The sequence below is a fragment of the Neophocaena asiaeorientalis genome, unplaced genomic scaffold, assembly GCF_003031525.2.
Source record: "Neophocaena asiaeorientalis asiaeorientalis breed wild unplaced genomic scaffold, Neophocaena_asiaeorientalis_V1.1 scaffold204, whole genome shotgun sequence".
Classification (NCBI taxonomy): Eukaryota; Metazoa; Chordata; class Mammalia; order Artiodactyla; family Phocoenidae; genus Neophocaena; species Neophocaena asiaeorientalis.
The window spans coordinates 1,095,021-1,105,217 of NW_020173922.1; positions in this window are offsets into that span (position 1 = coordinate 1,095,021).

A 10,197-nucleotide genomic window follows, 5' to 3' on the forward strand; every position below is an offset into this window, starting at 1 on the left:
GTGGAGCACAGGCTCTGGACGTGCAGGCTCAGCGGCCATGGCTCATGGGCCTAGCCGCTCCGCAGCATGTGGGATCTTCCCAGACCGGGGCACGAACCTGTGTTCCCTGTATCGGCAGGCGGACTCTCAACCACTGTGCCACCAGGGAAGCCCCTCGTTTATAGTTTTTAATTGAGTGAGCACCTTTATAAAATCTGTAACCTCTCACCACTTCTGAACTACTGTTGACGTCACTCTTAACTCCTCCAGTCTGGCTAGTTTTTGCATCATTTTGATCAATGTGTATGGAAAGTTTGCAGTCTATTTCCACCTAACATTTTATTTAAGCTTTATGTGCTTACATTCATAGTAAATCATTCTTTTTCATGATGCCATTCAGCTCTACGTTACTAAGTAGTTCCCTTGGGTTTGAGTATTTGGAGGCTTGTCGTGGTGGTGGCTGTTTTAAATGGATTATTTTCGTCTTTGGTCATTGAGTTTTTCTTTTCTTTTTACAAATACTTCCTTTAGCTACATTGACAAAGGTGGTCTGGGAAGTACGCTGATATTTGCAACCCTCGCCCCCTCCCCTTCTATACAAACTCCAGGCTCAGCACACACCTGCGAGGTCTTCTGCAGCCCCTCCTCTGATGTCTGGCAGCGGCCCTCACGTGTTGGTGGCCTTGTGTAGCCCCTAATCACGGGGCAACTCCTACTTTGGTTCTTCAAGCCTCTCTGGGCAGGGGTTTTCTGTAGGAGCCTGTGTCAGCTGAACTCAGCTGGTATCACAGAAGGTCTGCTCTTTTTTTAAAAAATAAAACATCACATTCGTTTACTTTGTTAAATAGCCGGTCTCTGGAGATTCATGCTACGTAAGTTTTTTGTTGGCTTGTTTGTTTGTTTTTCCAGCAGGTGGCTTAGAGGTGACAAGTTGCTGAGGTAAAAGTGCTTTGTGGTACAGGATCCAACACTTTCTGTGGTGTGGCAGTTCTTGTTATTGTGGCTGATGGGTTCTGAACAAAAAGACAACCCTCAGAATGGGAGAAAATATTTGCACACGAAGCAACCAACAAGGGATTAATCTCCAAATTATACAAACAGCTCATGCAGCTTGATAACAAAAAAAACAAATAACCCAATCAAAAAATGGGCAGAAGATCTAAATAGACATTTCTCAAAGAAGACATATAGATGTCCAAAAAACACATGAAAAGATGCTCAACATCAGTAATTATTAGAGAAATGCAAGTCAAAACTACAATGAGGTATCACCTCACGCCCGTCAGAATGGCCATCATCAGAAAATCTATAAACATAAATGCTGGAGAGGGTGTGGAGAAAAGGGAACCCTCCTACATTGTTGGTGGGAATGTAAGTTTGTACAGCCACTATGGAGAACAGGATGGGGGGTTCCTTAAAAAATTAAAAATAGAACTAGCATATGACCCAGCAATCCCAATCCTAGGCATATACCCAGAGAATACCATAATACAAAAAGATACATGCACCCCAATATTCATTGCAGCAATATTTACAATAGCCAGGACATGGAAGCAACTTAAATGTCCATCAACAGAGGAATGGATAAAGAAGATGTGATATGGGCTTCCCTGGTGGCGCCGTGGTTGAGAGTCCGCCTGCCGATGCAGGGGACACATATTTACAAAACAGAAGTAGAGTCACAGATATAGAAAACAAACTTATGGTCACCAGGGGATAAGGAGTGAGGGATAAACTGGGAGATTGGGATGGACATATACACACTACTATATATAAAATAGATAACTAATAAGAACCTACAGTATAGCACAGGGAACTCTACTCAATACCCTGCAATGGCCTATATGGGGGAAGAATCTAAAAAAAAAAAAGAGTGGATATAGTTATATGTATACCTGATTAACTTTGCTGTACACCTGAAACTAATACAACATTGTAAATCAACTATACTCCAATCAAAAATTTTTTTTACAAAGAGAAGAAAAATAAATGAATAAATAAAAAATAAAATAAAAGTGCTCAATTGTGCCCACTGTCATTTTGACAGGAAACATCCTTGGAGCGCCATAAAAGCCCACATGATCTGGCTCCTGTCTCTCTCTCTGCCGTCACCTCCTCCTTTGCTGGGCTCCATCCATACTGGCCTCTTCTTTCTCCTTCTTTCTCACACCAATTGCATTCCCTCTGCTTGGAGTACTCATTCTCCCGATCCTGACTGATTCTCATCAGTCAGGTGTCAGCTTAGAGGCCCCCTCTTCCGAGAGGCCTCCCCTGACTACCACTTCTAAAGTGGTTTCACTGGCTCTTTGGAACATTTTCCTCCTTAAATCATTGCAGAACTTTTTATCACTATCTGATATTTTGTATATTGACTGTCTCTCCTACCAGTGGATAAACCCCATGAGAGCAGAGGTCCTGTCTGTCTGATTCTCCCAAATCTTAGAACAGAGCCAGTCACACAGTAGGCACTCAATTAATATTTGTTGACTAGCTGAATGGATCCTTTGCTCAACAAGCACTTACAAAATTCTCCTAGGGAGACACTCTGGAATTCAGAAAATTGGAGCCAGACCCACAGTCGGTTTCTAGTAAAGCCTGGTGTTGATGTGGCTATTTTGCAGATCGGTGTCGTCCAGGGAGACTAGACCTACTATCTTGACTATTTCCTTGTCTTATCTCTCTGGGAGTGGCAGCCACGGCTCCCTGAAAGACACTATTAAAATGTTTATGACACAGTGCCTTGTATACAAGGAGTGCACATTACATGCGTTCGTTAATCTGGCCAGCACCATCAAGAACTCTGATCTGAGATTCTGTCCTGCTTGCAAGCTAACGAGTTAGCCTGCCATAGTTCCATGCTGGTAGAAGGTATGATACTCTTGGTTAAATGCAAAGGATAGTTTATTACTCACAGCGATAGCAGTAACCAGGGTATTAACATCATTAGGATGGTTCCCAAGCCCTGATTTTTCTAGGTGACAGGAAGAGGGCCACGTGACACACATGTACTCGATGCGTTACAGGAGAGCAACCCTGACCTTAGGGAACCTGATTCTTTTATAATGGACAGTCTGTTTGCCCTTTGCTCTGGACAGAGATATGATCTCTATCTTCCAGGCCTGTTCAGTACATAAATATCTTTGAAAACAGAGTCTGGAACAGACTAAAGAGCAGTCAGTGCCTCTGCTCACAAGACGTGCAGAAATGCTTGAGACCTATGGAGAATTGTCTCACAAAGAGAAGCCTAGTAGGTCCTCAAATTTGTTGAATGAATGAATGAGTACCGGGTGTTGCATGTAACACTATGCAGTTGGTTAAGACATGGTTTCTGTCATTAGGAGCTCTTGTCTTCCTGCTGGAGAAATAGATGGTAGGGCAGTACACTGGTTAAATGCCTGTGCTTTGGGCTTAGATGACTGGATTTAAGTCCTGCCCCCATCACTTACTAGTTTTGCGGCCTTAGCCTCAGATTCCTCATCTCTAAATTGGAGATAACAGGATTATTGTGATTAGATAAGAAAATATGATTGTAAAGTGCTTGGCTCAGTGCCTAACCTGTGGTAAGTGTCCAAGTAAGTGTTAGTTAGTAGGTTGAACCTCATGAAATTGCCATTTCTGTAGTTCAAATAATCAGCAGTTTTATATGGTTCAACCTAATCATATGTTCATCATTATTAATCTTTTGCTTGATGGCAGATCATAATGTAGAAATGCCTCTGACTGTGTGCTCTGGGTCAGGTGAGGCAAGCCTGAAGAGGCACAAAAGTATCTGGGAAAAAGAAATGGGCCTGGACCCAGATGCAGATCTGAGCCCCATGTTCTCCTCTCATTAACCTTGTGACCTTGGGTGAACCACTTAACCTCTGAGCCCCTTGCCTCATCTGTGCTATAGATACAATAATCCCTTCTACTTCACTGGACATTGTGAGGCTAATATCAGATGATGGATGTGAAATTGCTTTGTAACCTAGAAAGCACTGTAGTCATGTCCTCATGCTTAATATGAAGAGTTCTTAAAGGCTTCAGCCAGACCGTCACTAGGTATAATTTAATATCCCTCCTAAGTCCTCTAATCACAGTTTTACGTTTGAAGTGTAGCATTGGCCTTCCAAATCATATTGCTGTATTAGAATCAAGTTACGCTAGTTAGTTTGTATCTAAGGCCTGCAGACTTCCAGCAACGTAGGGACCATCTGGTGACCAAAGAAAGATCATCTCATTACAAAGGGTGATTGGCTTGCAGCTAAATCAGTCAATAGCTAACATTTATCAAGCTCTTTGAATGAGCCAGGCATGAGCTTTAGCTCTTTCCATGAACAATTTCTCATTGAAAACTTGGAAAATCTTCTGACATAGATAGGTACTATCATTCTCACCCATTTTACAGATAAAGAGACTGAGGCAAACAGAGGTTACCAATTAGGAATTGACAGACCTCGACTGGTGGGTTGTATTGCCTGAGCACCCTCAGTAATAGTCAGAAGCACTCATTCCAAGTTGGCCCCATCAGAGAGAGGCTCTAGAGCCATCTTTCTGGGGCAGCTACAGTTCCAACTGCTGCTGCTGTGTTTGCTGATGGAAGTCCTGCTTCTCCCGCAACCAGCCAGGGAAAGCCAAGTTCTGCTGGGCACTTGCAAGCCGTTGGAATGGCTCCATACTCCATCTTTGCTATCAGCCTGCCTGTACTCTGCTGAAGAAGTAAGAACTTTAGCTCTTACCTCCTCTCTTTTGTGGGGACTCTCTGTGGTGTGAAAAACGATGTTCACCTTGTTGGCTTACCCATGAGCCTGTGTTCTCTCTGGAAAGAGCTTACTGCTAGCTCCACCTGAGACTAAAGCAGTGGCTATAGTCAGCAGACAGCATGCCTTTGTGGTGATCCCAGTTAGGGTAAGGTTTGGCTCCTAGAACAGGCATACAGTGGTATCATGGCTTAAAGAACGAAGTTAATTTCCCATTTGTAACAGCACACGAAGAGCATCCCAGGTGGCTGGGTGGTTGTTTAGGGATGCAGGGTCCTCCAAGCTGCCCCACCATTCTCCAGGGCAGTGCTTCTCAAACGTCATGTGGTGAAGGACCCATTTTTCTTTTTATTTTTTTTTGAACATTTTCAATCCATTTCAAACCAAAATTTTTATAACAAAAAGTAAAAATGAATTACTAGAAAAATGAAGGGGAAAAACCCTCCCAAAGACACACAAAATACAAACCGAAAGTATTTTATTATTAGATAACAGACTTACATTGCTACACGTTAGTAAATACTTCTTTGAACACTGGGCAATGTAGGAGGCCGTTGTTCAATTTCCAATTATTGGGAATTTGCTCTTTCAGAGAACATATTTTGTATGACTTGAATTAAATTATTGAAATTGTTTTATGACCCAGAATATGTCTGTCTTGGCGAATATGACCCAGAATACGTCTGTCTTGGCGAATGACAAGAATGTATATTCTGCTATTGTTTGAGTGTGGATGGCGTTATTCTATAACTAAGGCCACTTAGTTATAGTATAGATAGTATAGATGTACTATATCCTTACTTGTTTTCTACTTTTTCTGTATATTACTAAGTGATAAGTGTTGACGTCTTTATGATTGTGGATTTGTCTGTTTCTTCTTTCAGTTATATCAGTTTTTGTTTCATGTATTTTGAAGGTTCATTGCTGAGTGCTTACACACTTAGGATTGTTATATATTGTTGGTGAATTAATTGACCCTTTATCATTATGTAATGTCCCTCTTTATCCTTGGAAATATTTCTTGTTCTGAAGTCTATTTAGTCTGATGCTAATATAGCCATCATAGCTTTTTTTAAAAGTATTTACGTGATATGTCTTTTTCTTTTCCTTTTTTTTAAAGCTATCTATATCTTTATATGTGAAGTGGGTTTCTTGTAGATAACACACCATTGGGTCTTGCTTTTTATCCCATGTGACAATCTTTGCATTTTAATGTAATTTGTACTTAATGTAATTATTAATGGGATTGGATTTAATTTATTGTCTTCCTAGTTTTCTATTTGTCTTAACTATTCTTTGTTCCTTTTTTCCACTTCTTTTGAATTAGTTGAATTTTTTAATTAGTCTGTCTTACTTCCCCTATTGGCTTGTTAATGATAACTTTTGCAAAATTTTGCAGTTTTTCTCCTAGGGTTTACAATATACATTGTTAACTTACCTGAATGTGCCTTCAAAAAATATTATACCACTTCGCATAAAGTGTAAGACTCTTACAAGAGTATACAGTTGGGGACTTGTCTGGTGGCACAGTGGTCAAGTATCCACCTGCCAATGCAGGAGCACGGGTTTGAGCCCTGGTCTGGGAAGATCCCACATGTTGCAGAGCAACTAAGCTCGTGCACCACAACTACTGAGCCTGCGCTCTAGAGCCCGAGAACCACAACTACTGAAGCCTGCGTGCCTAGAGCCCATGCTCTGCAACAAGAGAAGCCACTGCAATGAGAAGCCCACGCACCACAATGAAGAGTAGCCCCCGCTCGCCGCAGCTAGAGAAAAGCTGGCACACAGCAACAAAGACCCAACGCAGCCAAAAATAAAATATAAATAAATAAATTTACAAAAAACAAAACAAACCTCAAAGTGTTTAAAAAAGAAAAGAGTATACAGTTGTCACTTGAATAATGTGGGGGTTAGGGGTGCCCACCCTCCACCCAGTGGAAAATCCATGAATAACTTGAGAGTCAGCCCTCCATATCTGCTGTCTCACACCATGGATTCAACCAACTGAGGATTGTGTAGTATTGCAGTACGTATTTAGTGAAGAAAAAAATCTGCATATAGGGGACCTGCCCAGTTCAAACTCATGTTGTTCAAGGGTCAACTGTATTCCCATTCATCCCTCCCATTCTTTGGGTTATTTTTCTTGTACATTTTACTTATGCTATAAGTTCCACAGTACAGTATTACTCATTTTGTTTTACACAATTATCTTTTAAACTGATTGAAGATAAGTAAAAAAGGACTTCCTTGGTGGCTCAGTGGTTAAGAATCCTCCTGCCAATGCAAGAAAAATGAGTTTGATCCCTGGTCCGGGAAGATCCCACATGCCGTGGAGCAACTAAGCCCGTGAGCCACAACTACTGAGCCTGCACTCTAGAGCCCGTGAGCCACAACTACTGAGCCCCTGTGCTGCAACTGTGGGAGCCCACGAGCCTAGAGCCCATGCTCCACAACAAGAGAAGCCACTGCAGTGAGAAGACCGTGCACTACAACGAAGAGTAGCCCCTGCTCATTGCAACTAGAGAAAGCCTGCACGCAGCAACGAGGACCCAACGCAGCCCAAAAATAAATAAATAAAATTGATTCTTAAAAAAAAAAAGATAATAAAAAAGAGGGTCTTTTACATTTATTTTTATCATTTCCTTCTTTTTTTCATTTCTTTATATAGATTCAGGTTTTATTTGATGTCATTTCTCGAATGCTGCATTCTGTGGTGGTTATTCCTACTCTTTTTTTCTCTTTGTGTTTCAGTTTGGATATAGTCTGTTGACCTATTTTCGAGTTCATGGAGTGTTTTCTCAGAAACGTCCCGGCTATTGATGAGCCTATGAAAGGAATTCTTCTCTGATATCACGTGTAATTTTCTACCATTTCAGTTTGACTCCTTTTTATAGTTGTCATTTCTCTGCTGAATTTCCCGATTTGTTTAAGCATTGTGATGGTTAAGTTTGACTGGGCTAAGGGATGCCCAGAAAGCTGGTAAAACATTATTTCTGGGAGACACCTGTAAGGATGTCTCTGGAAGAGATTAGCATTTAAATCAGTAGACTGTGTAAAGAAGATCTCCCTGAGCAATGTGGGTGGGCATCATCCAATCCATTAAGGACCTGAATAGAACAAAAGGATGAGGAAGGGTGAATTTGCTCTCTCTGCTTAAGCTGAGACAGCCATCTTCTACTGCTCTAGGACATCAGTGGTCCTGGTTTTGGGGCTTTTAGACTCACACTGGGACTTAGATCATTGGCTGCCTGTTATTCTCAGGCCTTCAGATTTGGTCTGAATTATACCACTAGCCTTCCTGGTTTTTCAACTTGCAGCACATCATGGGACTTCTCAGCCTCCATAACCATGTGAGACAATTTCTATCATAAATCTCTTCTTATACATATATCTATATATCCTGTTGGTTTTGTTTCTTTGGAAAACCCTGACTAACATAAGCATATTGTCCACAATTTCCAATACATTCTTTACCATATTAATCAATCCTAGCTATTTAAAATTTCCTATCTGAAAATTCAACATCTGGGTAATATCTGAGTCTGGATCTATTGATCGTTTTATCTCTTGGGAATGGGTTGTTTTTCTTACTCTTTTTTGTGTGTCTTGTAATTTTTTGTTAATGCTGGGCATCATGTATATGTACAGGAACGGTAGAAACTGTTAGGTAAATAATTTTATGCCGGGACATGCCTTTTCTGTTGTCATGCAGTTAATATGGAGAGGGCGTGGTCAGTCAATATAGTCAGGAATTGAGTTTGCTTTGCATTTTCTTGTTGTTATTATTATTACGTTTATTGCACCACAGTCTTCCTATTTCTTCAGCAGTGGGTTGTTGTTATCACGTACTTTTACTGATGGGAGTACCAAACGATTTTTCTCAGTGCTCCTTTTCCCTCTCAGCTTTCAGTCAGTCTTTCCTGCCTGTGCCCCAGGGGGTTTCTCTCTCTCCATGATTTTGTCCCTCACCAGCACTAGATTGTTGTTTCTTCTTACTCAATGCTAACTTCACAAAGTGGGGTCCAGCCTCAGTTTTCAGCAAATCCTATGCATCTTGGCTTCCAGAGTGAGGATTTCCAGTTCTTCATCCCCCTGGCAGCCAACCTTTGCCTTATAACTACGATTGTTCTTAGGAAGGAGTTTCCTGTTCCTTCCCTTATAGTAGCAGACTCTTGCTTAGTATTGGTGAAGGATCCCAGCCCTTCCCTCTGGAGAGAGGGTGTTTTCTCCTACTTCTCCTCCACCAGCAGTTGATCTTTGCTTTTTTCCTGAAGTTGAGACAGTTTCCTACCCTTCTACAAGAAACAGGAGGGTTTTGTTTCTATTTCTGCCCAGAATCAATAGATATTTGCCTATATGGTAGGAAAGGTAATACCCCTTCTTCAGAGGCTTACTGCTTTTGCTTTAAGATAGCATGTCTGGGAAAGTGAGTGGGACTAGTGACTACTCCCAAGCAGCAATTACCTCCTGAACACCTTCACCACTAAGGGTACTCCCTCTGGTCTTCTGCCCTGGCCTAATCTTTTTTTTAAAAAAATTTATTTATTTATTTTTGGCTGCATTGGGTCTTCATTGCTGTGCACGGGCTTTCTCTAGTTGCAGCTCACGGGGGCTACTCTTTGTTGCGGTGCGCGGGCTTCTCATTGCGGTGGCTCCTCCTGTTGTGGAGCACAGGTTCTAGGTGCGCTGGCTTCAGTAGTTGTGGCACACAGGCTCAGTAGTTGTGGCTCGTGGACTCTAGAGCGCAGGCTTGGTAGTTGTGGCGCACAGGCTTAGTTGCTCCGTGGCATGTGGGATCTTCCTGGACCAGGGCTTGAACCCCTGTCCTCTGCATCACCAGGGAAGTCCCCCCTGGCCTAATCTTCTTGTGAGCACCTAGTGGGGCCCATGGAAAAGAGCTTGCAAGTGGGTATAAACTCTCTTATTCCAACCTGACACCCTAGCCCACATTTGGCTTTTAAGATTTTATTAAAATTTTAGCTGATTTCTTCTTACCTGCTTATATGGCAGCCACCTCTCTCCCCCATGCTCTGCCCAAGATGAAACAATTCACATGTTCCGTCTCTCCTTGGAGGGGCTTTCTCCTCTTGTAATTCCCTTATTTAATTGCCCCATGACCTCACATCTCTGATTAGCTGAAGAAATTTATGATTTTGTAGATTATCTGACTCCTTCTCATTCTTAGAACAGGATTGATGTTCTTAGATGCTTTCTACATTGTACCCCAAAATGCAAATTCCCACCATGGTCATGAAGATGTAGTCGCAGAAATGGCTTGCAGGATTTCCGCTCATGGTCCAGTGAAAAGAACCCAGTCACACAGTCACACTTAACTGCAAAGAATTCTGGGAAATGTAGTATAGTCATGTGTCCAGGAAGAAGAGGAGAATGGATTTCAGTGAATAACCAGCAGTTTCTGTCACCATGCTCCAAACAAGTGAAATCTAAAATGATTCTGGGCTTGGAGCAATTGGGCAGC